Source organism: Rutidosis leptorrhynchoides, chromosome 1 (assembly GCF_046630445.1).
Source record: "Rutidosis leptorrhynchoides isolate AG116_Rl617_1_P2 chromosome 1, CSIRO_AGI_Rlap_v1, whole genome shotgun sequence".
NCBI lineage: Eukaryota > Viridiplantae > Streptophyta > Magnoliopsida > Asterales > Asteraceae > Rutidosis > Rutidosis leptorrhynchoides.
In genome coordinates, this window is record NC_092333.1 from 85,055,026 (window position 1) to 85,073,651 (window position 18,626).

Sequence of the window (18,626 nt, forward strand, 5' to 3'; positions counted from 1 at the left end):
TGTTGTTCCATACGCATCAACATCTCCTATGCAGTTCAGCATATTTGTCTTTTCATGCACGACCCTCGGGAGCGACACTTACATGCTCTCAAGTGGATTATTCGTTATGTTCAGGGGACTCTTGACATGGGATTACAGTTATATGCATCATCCCCTACCACTTTGGTTGCTTACTCTGACACTGACTAGGCCAGTTGTCCTACCACCAGACACACCACTTCTGGGTATTGTGTCTTCCTTGACAACAATCTACTCTCTTGGTCTTTGAAGCGACAACTTACTCCTTCTCGCTCCAGTGCTGAGGCAGAATATCGAGGAGTTGCCAATGCTGTTGCTGAGACATGTTGGATACGTAATATTCTTCATGAGCTTCACTGCCCTCTCACATCTGCTACACTAGTTTATTGTGATAATGTTAGCTCCGTCTACATTTCATCTAATCCAGTCCAACATCAGCGCACCAAACATATTTATATATACATTCATTTTGTTAGAGATTTAATTGTTAAGGGACAAGTTCGGGTTCTTCATGTTCCGTCACGATATCAGTTTGCAGACATCTTCACAAAAGGCCTTCCATATGCACCATTTGATGACTTTCAATCCAGTTTGAGCATCCGCCACACTCCCGCTTAAACTGCGGGGGAATGTTAGTAGATATTATTAGCCCACATTTATGTAATCCATATATTGTGTCTATTGGGCTGAGCCCTTTTGCCTTAGCTAGAGTTTTACTTTATATATTGATGTATGTTCGTATGAGATAGGGCAAGCAATAAACAATACATTTCAATTAAGTTTAACAGTTATCTTCATCCTAAAATTAACAAGTCTTCTTCCTCCTAAAAATAAGCTGCAACTCTTCCATTAAAGTGAAAAAATAAACTGGTTGCACTTTCATATATTAAAGAAAACCTTAAAAAAATTTACACTTCATCTACTATATTGACTGGTTGCACGTGCTATCGCTGAAGATACAGTGGATCCGCCTCTGAATCTAATGTCATAAGTTTCAAACAACAATTCTTAAAAGCTAGAACCATAAGAATATAAGATACAAACTCTAGGACAAGTATATATACGCCATACAACCTGTAATTTTGACACAAATAATCGAAGTGTGCACTAACATAATGGCTCACATGACCTCTTCGATTATAACCTTCCCCTATTTTCCACCTCCTTTTCGTCTCCACAAGCATCCTTTCTATTGCCCGCATAAAACATCGCCGCATTCTTTTCGGCCATCACCAAATCCGGCAATGATGACCAAGCCTCCGGTGGTTGTTCATGCACCCAACACATAAAAAAAACTTTTCTCTCACAGAAATTAATTTCCCTTCGTTTCCATCTTTTTCACACTGCGCACTTTTTCCATCTTCACTTCTTTTAACCCCGCTTTCATCATCCTGTACAGATCACAAAGACTGCAAATCAAAGCATCCATTTCAAGAGATAACAAGCTCACAACATCATCAAGAGCTCCCAGACCGAATTGTGATCCGCCCATGTGTCGAAAATCAGGCGAACAAGTTTGTTCCAAACAGTAAGCTAGACACAGTTTCTGAAACAGTCTCGGGTTGACCACTTTGATCCAAAACGTTTGATATGCTTAAAACCATTATGGTTGAACCCATTGGGTCTGATTCCCAACCTCTATAATTGTATAGTCTAAGAGTGTAACAGTAGCTATATAAGATGTCAACTAGATGAACTGCTAAAAGTGGGGATGGTTCAGTTTCTAGGATAGTTTTTCAGATCCACCACCATGTACAACATATAAGCTCATGAGTTCCACATTACTCTTAAACTAATTGGTGATAGAGGGAGGTTCCCATAAGCTTATATATGCACATGTGTTTCTTTCACTTTTCGATGTGGCACACAATGAACCGACTAGCTCCAACAATCACCCCCTTAGTCGGTTCATTCCATGCTACTCCCACGGACGCGTTAAATACCATCTCGACTCCCCCGGATGAAATATCCCGTTCTTATTGATTAAAAACGTTCCATATTAATTGATTTCGTTGCGAGGTTTTGACCTCTATATGAGACGTTTTTTCAAAGACTGCATTCATTTTTAAAACAAACCATAACCTTTATTTCATAAATAAAGGTTTAAAAAGCTTTACGTAGATTATCAAATAATGATAATCTAAAATATCCTGTTTACACACGACCATTACATAATGGTTTACAATACAAATATGTTACATCGAAATCAGTTTCTTGAATGCAGTTTTTACACAATATCGTACAAACATGGACTCCAAATCTTGTCCTTATTTTAGTATGCAACAGCGGAAGCTCTTAGTATTCACCTGAGAATAAACATGCTTTAAACGTCAACAAAAATGTTGGTGAGTTATAGGTTTAACCTATATATATCAAATCGTAACAATAGACCACAAGATTTCATATTTCAATACACATCCCATACATAGAGATAAAAATCATTCATATGGTGAACACCTGGTAACCGACATTAACAAGATGCATATATAAGAATATCCCCATCATTCCGGGACACCCTTCGGATATGATATAAATTTCGAAGTACTAAAGCATCCGGTACTTTGGATGGGGTTTGTTAGGCCCAATAGATCTATCTTTAGGATTCGCGTCAATTAGGGTGTTTGTTCCCTAATTCTTAGATTACCAGACTTAATAAAAAGGGGCATATTCAATTTCGATAATTCAACCATAGAATGTAGTTTCACGTACTTGTGTCTATTTTGTAAATCATTTATAAAACCTGCATGTATTCTCATCCCAAAAATATTAGATTTTAAAAGTGGGACTATAAATCACTTTCACAGATTTTTACTTCGTTGGGAAGTAAGACTTGGCCACTGGTTGATTCACGAACCTATAATAATATATACATATATATCAAAGTATGTTCAAAATATATTTACAATACTTTTAATACATTTTGATGTTTTATGTTTATTAAGTCAGCTGTCCTCGTTAGTAACCTACAACTAGTTATCCACAGTTAGATGTACAGAAATAAATCGATAAATATTATCTTGAATCAATCCACGACCCAGTGTATACGTATCTCAGTATTGATCACAACTCAAACTATATATATATTTTGGAATCAACCTCAACCCTGTATAGCTAACTCCAACATTCACATATAGAGTGTCTATGGTTGTTCCGCAATATATATATATAGATGGGTCGACATGATAGGTCGAAACATTGTATACGTGTCTATGGTATCTCAAGATTACATAATATACATTATAAGTTGATTAGGTCATGGTTGGAATAGATTTATTACTAACTTTCACGTAGGTAAAATGAGTAGTTTTTATCAATCTTGTTTTACTCGCCATTTCTTCGTTTCTAATCCGTTTTGAGTGATTCCAGTGGCCACGGTTTCGTATAGAACTTAACTTTATGAATCTAAGTAGAAAAAGTATAAGTTTATAGTCGGAAATACAAGTTACAAGTTGTTTTTGAAAGAGGTAGTCATTTCCGTCGAAAGAACGACATCTTGATGACCATTTTGAAAAACATAATTTCACTTTGAGTTTAACCATGATTTTTGGATATAGTTTCATGTTCATAAGAAAAATCATTTTTCCAGAAGTATAGCTTTTAAATCAAAGTTCTTCTTAGCTTTTAATTATCCCAACCAAAACAGCCCCCGGTTTTACTACGACGGCGTATATCCAGTTTTATGGTGTTTATCATGTTTTCGGGTTTTAAATCATTTAAGTTAGCATATCATATAGATATAGAATATGTGTTTAGTTGATTTTAAAAGTCTAGTTAGAAGGATTAACTTTATTTGCGAACAAGTTTAGAATTAACTAAACTATGTTCTAGTGATTACAAGTTTATAACGTTGAATAAGACAGCTTTTTATGTATGAATCGAATGATGTTATGAACATCATTACTACCTCAAGTTCCTTGGATAAACCTACTGGAAATGAGAAAAATGGATCTAGCTTCAAAGGATCCTTGGATGGCTTGAAAGTTCTTGAAGCAGAATCATGACACGAAAACAATTTCAAGTAAGATTTCCACTCGAAATAAGATTGTTATAGTTATAGAAATTGAATTAAAGTTTAAATATGATTATTACCTTGTATTAGAAAGATAACCTACTGTAATTAACAAAGGTTTCTTGATCTTGGATGATTACTTGGAATGGATTTAGAAAACTTGGAAGTAAACTTGCAATCTTGGAAGTATTCTTGATTTTATGAAACTAGAACTTTTGGAATTTATGAAGAACACTTAGAACTTGAAGATAGAACTTGAGAGAGATCAATTAGATGAAGAAAATTGAAGAATGAAAGTGTTTGTAGGTGTTTTTGGTCGTTGGTGTATGGATTAGATATAAAGGATATGTAATTTTGTTTTCATGTAAATAAGTCATGAATGATTACTCATATTTTTGTAATTTTATGAGATATTTCATGCTAGTTGCCAAATGATGGTTCCCAAATGTGTTAGGTGACTCACATGGGCTGCTAAGAGCTGATCATTGGAGTGTATATACCAATAGTACATACATCTAAAAGCTGTGTATTGTACGAGTACGAATACGGGTGCATACGAGTAGATTTGTTGATGAAACTGAACGAGGATGTAATTGTAAGCATTTTTATTAAGTAGAAGTATTTTGATAAGTGTCTTGAATTCTTTCAAAAGTGTATGAATACATATTAAAATACTACATGTATATACATTTTAACTGAGTCGTTAAGTCATCGTTAGTCGTTACATGTAAATGTTGTTTTGAAACCTTTAGGTTAACGATCTTGTTAAATGTTGTTAACCCAATGTTTATAATATCAAATGAGATTTTAAATTATTATATTATCATGATATTATGATGTACGAATATCTCTTAATATGATCTACATACATTAAATGTCGTTACAACGATAATCGTTACATATATGTCTCGTTTCAAAATCATTAAGTTAGTAGTCTTATTTTTACATATGTAGTTCATTGTTAATACACTTAATGATATATTTACTTATCATTTAACATAATTAACCAAGTGTGTCAATATCTTAATATGATTCATATGTACCTAGTAAGACATTATAACGATAATCGTTATATATATCGTTTTCGAGTTTCTTAATTTAATAGTCTCATTTTTATGTATATAACTCATTGTTAAAATACCTAATGAGATACATACTTATAATGTTAACTATATATAACCATATATATGTCACCGTATAGTTTTTAGAAGTTTTAACGTTCGTGAATCACCGGTCAACTTGGGTGGTCATTTGTCTATATGAAACCTATTCCAATTAATCAAGACTTAATAAGTTTGCTTGCTTAACATGTTGGAAACAATTAATCATGTAAATATCAATTTCATTTAATATATATAAACATGGAAAAGTTCGGGTCACTACAGTACCTACCCGTTAAATAAATTTCATCCCGAAATTTTAAGCTGTTGAAAGTGTTGACGAATCTTCTAGAAATAGATGCGGGTATTTCTTCTTCATCTGATCTTCACGCTCCCCGGTGAACTCGGGTCCTCTACGAGCATTCCATCAAACCTTAACAATCGGTATCTTGTTTTGTTTAAGTCTCTTAACCTCACGATCCATTATTTCGACGGGTTCTTTAATGAATTGAAGTTTTTCATTGATTTGGATTTCGTCCAACGGAATAGTGAGATCTTCTTTAGCAAAACATTTCTTCAAATTTGAGACGTGGAAAGTGTTATGTACAGCCGTGAGTTGTTGAGGTAGCTCCAGTTGATAAGCTACTGGTCCGACACGATCTATAATCTTGAATGGTCCAATGTACCTTGGATTTAGTTTCCCCCGTTTACCAAATCGAACAACGCCTTTCCAAGGTGAAACCTTAAGCATGACCATTTCTCTAATTTCAAACTCTATATCTTTTCTTTTACTGTCCGCGTAGCTCTTTTGTAGACTCTGGGCGGTTTTCAATCTTTGTTGAATTTGGATGATTTTCTCGGTAGTTTCTTGTATTATCTCCGGACCCGTAATCTGTCTATCCCCTACTTCATTCCAACAAATCAGAGACCTGCACTTTCTACCATAAAGTGCCTCAAATAGCGCCATCTCAATACTAGAATGATAACTGTTGTTGTAGGAAAATTCTGCTAACGGTAGGTGTCGATCCCAACTGTTTCTGAAATCAATAACACATGCTCGTAGCATGTCTTCAAGCGTTTGTATCGTCCTTTCGCTCTGCCCATCAGTTTGTGGATGATAGGCAGTACTCATGTCTAGACGAGTTCCTAATGCTTGATGTAATGTCTGCCAGAATCTTGAAATAAATCTGCCATCCCTATCAGAGATAATAGAGATTGATATTCCATGTCTGGAGATGACTTCCTTCAAATACAGCTGTGCTAACTTATCCATCTTGTCATCTTCTCTTATTGGTAGGAAGTGTGCTGATTTGGTGAGACGATCAACTATTACCCAAATAGTATCAAAACCACTTGCAGTCCTTGGTAATTTAGTGATGAAATCCATGGTAATGTTTTCCCATTTCCATTCCGGGATTTCGGGTTGTTGAAGTAGACCTGATGGTTTCTGATGCTCAGCTTTGACCTTAGAACACGTCAAACATTCTCCTACGTATTTAGCAACATCGGTTTTCATACCCGGCCACCAAAAATGTTTCTTGAGATCCTTGTACATCTTCCCCGTTCCAGGATGTATTGAGTATCTGGTTTTACGAGCTTCTCTAAGTACCATTTCTCTCATATCTCCAAATTTTGGTACCCAAATCCTTTCAGCCCTATACCGGGTTCCGTCTTCCCGAATATTAAGATGCTTCTCCGATCCTTTGGGTATTTTATCCTTTAAGTTTCCCTCTTTTAAAACTCCTTGTTGCGCCTCCTTTATTTGAGTAGTAAGGTTATTGTGAATCATTATATTCATAGATTTTACTCGAATGGGTTCTCTGTCCTTCCTGCTCAAGGCGTCGGCTACCACATTTGCCTTCCCCGGGTGGTAACGAATCTCAAAGTCGTAATCATTCAACAATTCAATCCACCTACGCTACCTCATATTCAGTTGTTTCTGATTAAATATGTGTTGAAGACTTTTGTGGTCGGTATATATAATACTTTTGACCCCATATAAGTAGTGCCTCCAAGTCTTTAATGCAAAAACAACCGCGCCTAATTTCAAATCATGCGTCGTATAATTTTGTTCGTGAATTTTCAATTGTCTAGACGCATAAGCAATCACCTTCGTTCGTTGCATTAATACACAACCGAGACCTTGCTTTGATGCGTCACAATAAATCACAAAATCATCATTCCCTTCAGGCAATGACAATATAGGTGCCGTAGTTAGCTTTTTCTTCAATAACTGAAACGCTTTCTCTTGTTCATCATTTCATTCAAATTTCTTCCCTTTATGCGTTAATGCAGTCAAGGGTTTTGCTATTCTGGAAAAGTCTTGGATGAACCTTCTGTAGTAACCAGCTAGTCCTAAAAACTGGCGTATGTGTTTCGGAGTTTTCGGGGTTTCCCACTTTTCAACAGTTTCTATCTTTGCCGGATCCACCTTAATACCTTCTTTGTTCACTATGTGACCGAGGAATTGAACTTCTTCCAACCAAAATGCACACTTTGAAAAATTAGCGTACAATTCTTCCTCCCTCAATACTTCTAACACCTTTCTCAAATGTTCACCGTGTTCTTGGTCATTCTTTGAGTAAATAAGTATGTCATCAATGAAAACAATGACAAACTTGTCAAGGTATGGTCCACACACTCGGTTCATAAGGTCCATGAACACAGCTGGTGCATTAGTTAAACCAAACGGCATGACCATAAATTCGTAATGACCGTAACGTGTTCTGAAAGCAGTCTTTGGAATATCATCTTCTTTCACCCGCATTTGATGATACCCGGAACGTAAGTCAATCTTTGAATAAACAGACGAGCCTTGTAGTTGATCAAATAAGTCGTCGATTCTCGGTAGTGGGTAGCGGTTCTTGATGGTAAGTTTGTTCAACTCTCGTTAGTCGATACACAACCTGAATGTACCATCTTTCTTCTTGACAAACAAAACAGGAGCTCCCCACGGTGATGTGCTCGGTTGAATGAAACCACGCTCTAAAAGTTCTTGTAATTGGCTTTGCAGTTCTTTCATCTCGCTGGGTGCGAGTCTGTAAGGAGCACGAGCTATTGGTGCAGCTCCAGGTACAAGATCTATTTGAAATTCAACGGATCGATGTGGGGGTAATCCCGGTAATTCTTTCGAAAATACATCGGGAAATTCTTTTGCGACGGGAACATCATTGATGCTCTTTTCTTCAGTTTGTACTTTCTCGACGTGTGATAGAACAGCATAGCAACCTTTTCTTATTAGTTTTTGTGCCTTCAAATTACTAATAAGATGTAGCTTCGTGCTGCCCTTTTCTCCGTACACCATTAAGGGTTTTCCTTTTTCTCGTATAATGCGAATTGCATTTTTGTAACAAACGATCTCTGCTTTCACTTCTTTCAACCAGTCCATACCGATTATCACATCAAAACTCCCTAACTCTACTGGTATCAAGTCAATCTTAAATGTTTCGCTAAACAGTTTAATTTCTCGATTCCGACATATATTATCTGCTGAAATTAATTTACCATTTGCTAATTTGAGTAAAAATTTACTATCCAAAGGCGTCAATGGACAACTTAATTTAGCACAAAAATCTCTACTCATATAGCTTCTATCCGCACCCGAATCAAATAAAACGTAAGCAGATTTATTGTCAATAAGAAACGTACCCATAACAAGCTCCGGGTCTTCCTGTGCCTCTGCCGCATTAATATTGAAAACTCTTCTGCGGCCTTGTCCATTCGTGTTCTCCTGGTTCGGGCAATTTCTAATAATGTGGCCCGGTTTTCCACATTTATAACAAACTACATTGGCATAACTTGCTCCGCCATTACTCGTTCCGACACCATTTGTTCCTTTCGTTCTGTTAACCCCTGGTCCGTAGACCTCACACTTCCGCGCTATGACCATTTCTTTTACACTTGTTGCAAAATTTGGTGCAGAACCCCGAGTGATACTTTTCACACCTTTGGCATAGCTGCTTCTGATTGTTGTTGTTGTTGCGGTTATTATTGTTGTTAAGATGATTGTTGTAGTTGCTGTTGTTGTTGTTGTTGTTGTTGTTGTTGTTGTTGGGTCGTTTGTTGTAGTTGCGATTGATGTTGCGATTGTTAGGATAGTTGATGCGATTATTGTTGTAATTGCTGTTGTTGTTGTATTGGTGATTCTTATCACCGTTTTCCTCCCACTTTCTTTTGACTTGCTTCACATTGGCCTCTTCAGCAGTCTGTTCTTTAATTCTTTCTTCAATCTGGTTCACTAGTTTGTGAGCCATTCTACATGCCTGTTGTATGGAGGCGGGCTCGTGTGAAATTATATCTTCTTGGATTCTTTCCGGTAATCCTTTCACAAACGCGTCGATCTTCTCTTCCTCATCTTCGAACGCTCCAGGACACAATAGGCATAATTCTGTGAATCGTCTTTCGTACGTGGTAATATCAAATCCTTGGGTTCGTAACCCTCTAAGTTCTGTCTTGAGCTTATTGACCTCGGTTCTGGGACGGTACTTCTCGTTCATCAAGTGCTTGAATGCTGACCACGGTAGTGCGTAAGCATCATCTTGTCCCACTTGCTCTAGATAGGTATTCCACCATGTTAACGCAGAACCTGTGAAGGTATGAGTAGCGTACTTCACTTTGTCCTCTTTAGTACACTTACTTATGGCAAACACCGATTCGACCTTCTCGGTCCACCGTTTCAATCCGATCGGTCCTCCGGTTCCATCAAATTCTAAAGGTTTGCAGGCAGTGAATTCTTTGTAGGTGCATCCTACACGATTTCCTGTACTGCTAGATCCAAGGTTATTGTTGGTATGTAGCGCAGCCTGTACTGCGGCTATGTTTGAAACAAGAAAGGCACGAAATTCCTCTTCAATCATATTCAAGGTGTGTCGAGTAGTCGGTGCCATTTCCTTCAAAATAGTCAAATGAAACGAGTTAATCATATAGAATATCAAGAGTAGTCAATAGTATTTCTTAGCGTATTATGAACTTATTTATAAAAGCTCTTTCTTCATATTAGCATTTTATACTCTTTAATTTGGGTAGTACCTACCCGTTAAGTTCATACTTAGTAGCTAACATACCATTTCAACTACTACAATTCTATATGAAAAACTAATCACAAAAAAATATATATCATATTCAAACCTTTATACAATAACTTGCAAACTTACAATACCGCTATTTTACATATAGCATGAAATATAGCACATAAAAATTTGATACAAAGTAGTTGCGAAGATAATTCTAGTTAATAAATAAGGCGTTCGGCAAAGACAACAAAGACACGTAATTTATACGTCTAGAAACAAGTCATGCATTCTGGTTTTACTAATACCAATTCCCATCCTTAGTCTTGTGGAACGTAACCGTTGTGACCGATAGTATGACAACGTGTTGTAACGTCTTCAAAAGGACGAAGGTTACGTAATGACCAACAGTCTCGTAATAACCTAAAAACCTCATTTCTTACCCCAATTACCGACTCCGTCACTTGTGGGAACGTTTTGTTTAATAGTTGTAGCCCGATGTTCTTTTTCTCACTTTGGTGAGAAGGAACATTACTAACCCGTAAGCATAACATGCTTCTTTATGTTGCATGTTAGCCGCTTTTTCTAAATCATGAAGTCCTATATTCGGATACATTGAGTCAAAATAATTTCTTAACCCGTTGCGTAAAATAGCATTTGGGTTCCCCGCAATATATGCGTCAAAGTAAACACATCGTAACTTATGGGTTTCCCAATGTGATATCCCCCATCTTTCAAACGAAAGCCTTTTATAAACCAAGGCATTCTTGGAACGTTCTTCGAATGTCTTACAAACTGATTTTGCCATAAATAGTTGTGCCGAGGAATTCTGACCGACTCTAGACAAGATTTCATCAATCATGTCTCCGGGTAAGTCTTCTAAAATATTAGGTTGTCTATCCATTTTGTGTTTTTATACTGTAAAATAGACAAGAGTTAGATTCATAAAAGATACTTATTAATACAAGCAATTTTTACATATATCGTAAAGCATAAGCACACTATATTACGTATATTACACCGCACAAATACAACTATCTTATTCCGACTCACTCGTTTCTTCTTTTTCGAACTTGGTTCTTTTTGCTAAGTTTTTAGGGATATATGATGTTCCCCTAATACGAGCCGTCGTTTTCCACATTGGTCTAGAAAAACCTGGTGGTTTAGAGGTTCCCGGGTTATTGTTACAACTTAAGAAATACGGGTGTTGACGATACATATAAAGTTCATCGGGGTTGGAATCAGATTTCTCTATTTTTATGCGCTTTCCCTTATTGTTCTCTTTTGCCTTTTTAAATTCAGTTGGGGTAATTTCTATAACATCATCGGAATCCTCGTCGGGATCCGATTCATCGGAGAATTGGTAATCCTCCCAATATTTTGCTTCCTTGGCGGAAACACCGTTGACCATAATTAACCTTGGTCGGTTGGTTGAGGATTTTCTTTTACTTAACCATTTTATTATTTCCCCCACCGGTTCTATTTCTTCTTCCGGTTCCTCCTCCTCCGGTTCCGATTCTTCTTCCGGTTCCGATTCTTCTTCCGGTTCCACTTCGGGAACTTGTGAATCAGTCCACGAATCATTCCAAATTACATTTAACTCTTCATTATTATTAGGTGAGTCAATGGGACTTGTATTAGAGGTAGACATCTATCACATAATATCAAACACGTTAAGAGATTAATATATCACATAATATTCACATGTTAAAAATATATAGTTTCCAACAAAATTTGTTAAGCAATCATTTTTCAAGTAAACACGGTCGAAGTCCAGACTCACTAATGCATCCTAACAAACTCGATAAGACACATTAATGCAAAATTCTGGTTCTCTAAGACCAACGCTCTGATACCAACTGAAATGTCCCGTTCTTATTGATTAAAAACGTTCCATATTAATTGATTTCATTGCGAGGTTTTGACCTCTATATGAGACGTTTTTTCAAAGACTGCATTCATTTTTAAAACAAACCATAACCTTTATTTCATAAATAAAGGTTTAAAAAGCTTTACGTAGATTATCAAATAATGATAATCTAAAATATCCTGTTTACACACGACCATTACATAATAGTTTACAATACAAATATGTTACATCGAAATCAGTTTCTTGAATGCAGTTTTTACACAATATCATACAAACATGGACTCCAAATCTTGTCCTTATTTTAGTATGCAACAGCAGAAGCTCTTAGTATTCACCTAAGGATAAACATGCTTTAAACGTCAACAAAAATGTTGGTGAGTTATAGGTTTAACCTGTATATATCAAATCGTAACAATAGACCACAAGATTTCATATTTCAATACACATCCCATATATAGAGATAAAAATCATTCATATGGTGAACACCTGATAACCGACATTAACAAGATGCATATATAAGAATATCCCCATCATTCCGGGACACCCTTCGGATATGATATAAATTTCGAAGTACTAAAGCATCTGGTACTTTGGATGGGGTTTGTTAGGCCCAATAGATCTATCTTTAGGATTCGCGTCAATTAGGGTGTCTGTTCCCTAATTCTTAGATTACCAGACTTAATAAAAAGGGGAATATTCAATTTCGATAATTCAACCATAGAATGTAGTTTCACGTACTTGTGTCTATTTTGTAAATCATTTATAAAACCTGCATGTATTCTCATCCCAAAAATATTAGATTTTAAAAGTGGGACTATAACTCACTTTCACAGATTTTTACTTCGTCGGGAAGTAAGACTTGGCCACTGGTTGATTCACGAACCTATAACAATATATACATATATATCAAAGTATGTTCAAAATATATTTACAATACTTTTAATACATTTTGATGTTTTAAGTTTATTAAGTCAGCTGTCCTCGTTAGTAACCTACAACTAGTTGTCCACAGTTAGATGTACAGAAATAAATCGATAAATATTATCTTGAATCAATCCACGACCCAGTGTATACGTATCTCAGTATTGATCACAACTCAAACTATATATATATTTTGGAATCAACCTCAACCCTGTATAGCTAACTCCAACATTCACATATAGAGTGTCTATGGTTGTTCCGCAATATATATATATATATATATATATATATATATATGGGTCGACATGATAGGTCGAAACATTGTATACGTGTCTATGGTATCTCAAGATTACATAATATACAATATAAGTTGATTAGGTTATGGTTGGAATAGATTTATTACTAACTTTCACGTAGGTAAAATGAGTAGTTTTTATCAATCTTGTTTTACTCGCCATTTCTTCGTTTCTAATCCGTTTTGAGTGATTCCAGTGGCCACGGTTTTGTATTGAACTTAACTTTATGAATCTAAATAGAAAAAGTATAAGTTTATAGTCGGAAATACAAGTTACAAGTCGTTTTTGAAAGAGGTAGTCATTTCCGTCGAAAGAACGACATCTTGATGACCATTTTGAAAAACATACTTTCACTTTGAGTTTAACCATGATTTTTGGATATAGTTTCATGTTCATAAGAAAAATCATTTTTCCAAAAGTATAGCTTTTAAATCAAAGTTCTTCTTAGCTTTTAATTATCCCAACCAAAACAGCCCCCGGTTTTACTACGACGGCGTATATCCAGTTTTATGGTGTTTATCATGTTTCCGGGTTTTAAATCATTTAAATTTGAAATGTCCCGTTCTTATTGATTAAAAATGTTCCATATTAATTGATTTCGTTGCGAGGTTTTGACCTCTATATGAGACGTTTTTCAAAGACTGCATTCATTTTTAAACAAACCATAACCTTTATTTCATCAATAAAGGTTTAAAAAGCTTTACGTAGATTATCAAATAATGATAATCTAAAATATCCTGTTTACACACGACCATTACATAATGGTTTACAATACAAATATGTTACAACAAAATAAGTTTCTTGAATGCAGTTTTTACACAATATCATACAAGCATGGACTCCAAATCTTGTCCTTATTTAAGTATGCGACAGCGGAAGCTCTTAATAATCACCTGAGAATAAACATGCTTAAAACGTCAACAAAAATGTTGGTGAGTTATAGGTTTAACCTATATATATCAAATCGTAACAATAGACCACAAGATTTCATATTTCAATACACATCCCATACATAGAGATAAAAATCATTCATATGGTGAACACCTGGTAACCGACAATAACAAGATGCATATATAAGAATATCCCCATCATTCCGGGACACCCTTCGGATATGATATAAATTTCGAAGTACTAAAGCATCCGGTACTTTGGATGGGGTTTGTTAGGCCCAATAGATCTATCTTTAGGATTCGCGTCAATTAGGGTGTCTGTTCCCTAATTCTTAGATTACCAGACTTAATAAAAAGGGGCATATTCGATTTCGATAATTCAACCATAGAATGTAGTTTCACGTACTTGTGTCTATTTTGTAAATCATTTATAAAACCTGCATGTATTCTCATCCCAAAAATATTAGATTTTAAAAGTGGGACTATAACTCACTTTCACAGATTTTTACTTCGTCGGGAAGTAAGACTTGGCCACTGTTGATTCACGAACCTATAACAATATATACATATATATTAAAGTATGTTCAAAATATATTTACAACACTTTTAATATATTTTGATGTTTTAAGTTTATTAAGTCAGCTGTCCTCGTTAGTAACCTATAACTAGTTGTCCACAGTTAGATGTACAGAAATAAATCGATAAATATTATCTTGAATCAATCCACGACCCAGTGTATACGTATCTCAGTATTGATCACAACTCAAACTATATATATTTTGGAATCAACCTCAACCCTGTATAGCTAACTCCAACATTCACATATAGAGTGTCTATGGTTGTTCCGAAATATATATAGATGTGTCGACATGATAGGTCGAAACATTGTATACGTGTCTATGGTATCTCAAGATTACATAATATACAATACAAGTTGATTAAGTTATGGTTGGAATAGATTTGTTACCAATTTTCACGTAGCTAAAATGAGAAAAATTATCCAATCTTGTTTTACCCATAACTTCTTCATTTTAAATCCGTTTTGAGTGAATCAAATTGCTATGGTTTCATATTGAACTCTATTTTATGAATCTAAACAGAAAAAGTATAGGTTTATAGTCGGAAAAATAAGTTACAAGTCATTTTTGTAAAGGTAGTCATTTCAGTCGAAAGAACGACGTCTAGATGACCATTTTAGAAAACATACTTCCACTTTGAGTTTAACCATAATTTTTGGATATAGTTTCATGTTCATAATAAAAATCATTTTCTCAGAATAACAACTTTTAAATCAAAGTTTATCATAGTTTTTAATTAACTAACCCAAAACAGCCCGCGGTGTTACTACGACGGCGTAAATCCGGTTTTACGGTGTTTTTCGTGTTTCCAGGTTTTAAATCATTAAGTTAGCATATCATATAGATATAGAACATGTGTTTAGTTGATTTTAAAAGTCAAGTTAGAAGGATTAACTTTTGTTTGCGAACAAGTTTAGAATTAACTAAACTATGTTCTAGTGATTACAAGTTTAAACCTTCGAATAAGATAGCTTTATATGTATGAATCGAATGATGTTATGAACATCATTACTACCTTAATTTCCTTGGATAAACCTACTGGAAAAGAGAAAAATGGATCTAGCTTCAATGGATCCTTGGATGGCTCGAAGTTCTTGAAGCAGAATCATGACACGAAAACAAGTTCAAGTAAGATCATCACTTGAAATAAGATTGTTATAGTTATAGAAATTGAACCAAAGTTTGAATATGATTATTACCTTGTATTAGAATGATAACCTACTGTAAGAAATAAAGATTTCTTGAGGTTGGATGATCACCTTACAAGATTGGAAGTGAGCTAGCAAACTTGAAAGTATTCTTGATTTTATGAAACTAGAACTTTTGGAATTTATGAAGAACACTTAGAACTTGAAGATAGAACTTGAGAGAGATCAATTAGATGAAGAAAATTGAAGAATGAAAGTGTTTTTAGGTGTTTTTGGTCGTTGGTGTATGGATTAGATATAAAGGATATGTAATTTTGTTTTCATGTAAATAAGTCATGAATGATTACTCATATTTTTGTAATTTTATGAGATATTTCATGCTAGTTGCCAAATGATGGTTCCCACATGTGTTAGGTGACTCACATGGGCTACTAAGAGCTGATCATTGGAGTGTATATACCAATAGTACATACATCTAAAAGCTGTGTATTGTACGAGTACGAATACGGGTGCATACGAGTAGAATTGTTGATGAAACTGAACGAGGATGTAATTGTAAGCATTTTTGTTAAGTAGAAGTATTTTGATAAGTGTATTGAAGTCTTTCAAAAGTGTATAAATACATATTAAAACACTACATGTATATACATTTTAACTGAGTCGTTAAGTCATCGTTAGTCGTTACATGTAAGTGTTGTTTTGAAACCTTTAGGTTAACGATCTTGTTAAATGTTGTTAACCCAATGTTTATAATATCAAATGAGATTTTAAATTATTATATTATCATGATATTATCATGTATGAATATCTCTTAATATGATATATATACATTAAATGTCTTTACAACGATAATCGTTACATATATGTCTCGTTTAAAAATCATTAAGTTAGTAGTCTTGTTTTTACATATGTAGTTCATTGTTAATATACTTTATGATATGTTTTCTTATCATAGTATCATGTTAACTATATATATATATCCATATATATGTCATCATATAGTTTTTACAAGTTTTAACGTTCGTGAATCACCGATCAACTTGGGTAGTCAATTGTCTATATGAAACATATTTCAATTAATCAAGTCTTAACAAGTTTGATTGCTTAACATGTTGGAAACATTTAATCACGTAAATATCAATCTCAATTAATATATATAAACATGGAAAAGTTCGGGTCACTACAGTACCTACCCGTTAAATAAATTTCGTCCCGAAATTTTAAGCTGTTGAAGGTGTTGTCGAATCTTCTGGAAATAGATGCGGGTATTTCTTCTTCATCTGATCTTCACGCTCCCAGGTGAACTCGGGTCCTCTACGAGCATTCCATCGAACCTTAACAATTGGTATCTTGTTTTGCTTAAGTCTTTTAACCTCACGATCCATTATTTCGACGGGTTCTTCGATGAATTGAAGTTTTTCGTTGATTTGGATTTCATCTAACGGAATAGTGAGATCTTCTTTAGCAAAACATTTCTTTAAATTCGAGACGTGGAAAGTGTTATGTACAGCCGCGAGTTGTTGAGGTAACTCTAGTCGGTAAGCTACTGGTCCGACACGATCAATAATCTTGAATGGTCCAATATACCTTGGATTTAATTTCCCTCGTTTACCAAATCGAACAACGCCTTTCCAAGGTGCAACTTTAAGCATGACCATCTCTCCAATTTCAAATTCTATATCTTTTCTTTTAATGTCAGCGTAGCTCTTTTGTCGACTTTGGGCGGTTTTCAACCGTTGTTGAATTTGGATGATCTTCTCGGTAGTTTCTTGTATAATCTCCGGACCCGTAATTTGTCTATCCCCCACTTCACTCCAACAAATCGGAGACCTGCACTTTCTACCATAAAGTGCTTCAAATGGCGCCATCTCAATGCTTGAATGGTAGCTGTTGTTGTAGGAAAATTCTGCTAACGGTAGATGTCGATCCCAACTGTTTCCGAAATCAATAACACATGCTCGTAGCATGTCTTCAAGCGTTTGTATCGTCCTTTCGCTCTGCCCATCAGTTTGTGGATGATAGGCAGTACTCATGTCTAGACGAGTTCCTAATGCTTGCTGTAATGTCTGCCAGAATCTTGAAATAAATCTGCCATCCCTATCAGAGATAATAGAGATTGGTATTCCATGTCTGGAGATGACTTCCTTCAAATACAGTCGTGCTAACTTCTCCATCTTGTCATCTTCTCTTATTGGCAAGAAGTGTGCTGATTTGGTGAGACGGTCAACTATTACCCAAATAGTATCAAAACCACTTGCAGTCCTTGGCAATTTAGTGATGAAATCCATGGTAATGTTTTCCCATTTCCATTCCGGGATTTCGGGTTGTTGAAGTAGACCTGATGGTTTCTGATGCTCAGCTTTGACCTTAGAACACGTCAAACATTCTCCTACGTATTTAGCAACATCGGCTTTCATACCCGGCCACCAAAAATGTTTCTTGAGATCCTTGTACATCTTCCCCGTTCCAGGATGTATTGAGTATCTGGTTTTATGAGCTTCTCTAAGTACCATTTCTCTCATATCTCCAAATTTTGGTACCCAAATCCTTTCAGCCCTATACCGGGTTCCGTCTTCCCGAATATTAAGATGCTTCTCCGATCCTTTGGGTATTTCATCCTTTAAATTTCCCTCTTTTAAAACTCCTTGTTGCGCCTCCTTTATTTGAGTAGTAATGTTATTATGAATCATTATATTCATAGATTTTACTCGAATGGGTTCTCTGTCCTTCCTGCTCAAGGCATCGGCTACCACATTTGCCTTCCCCGGGTGGTAACGAATCTCAAAG

General features: G+C 35.3%; 1 pseudogene; it reads right to left on the reverse strand.

Annotated features, from left to right (window-relative positions):
• Positions 1 to 933: 933 nt before the first annotated feature.
• The window catches only part of LOC139886313 (uncharacterized), a 42,135-nt pseudogene continuing 24,442 nt past the window's right edge, over positions 934 to 18,626 (reverse strand).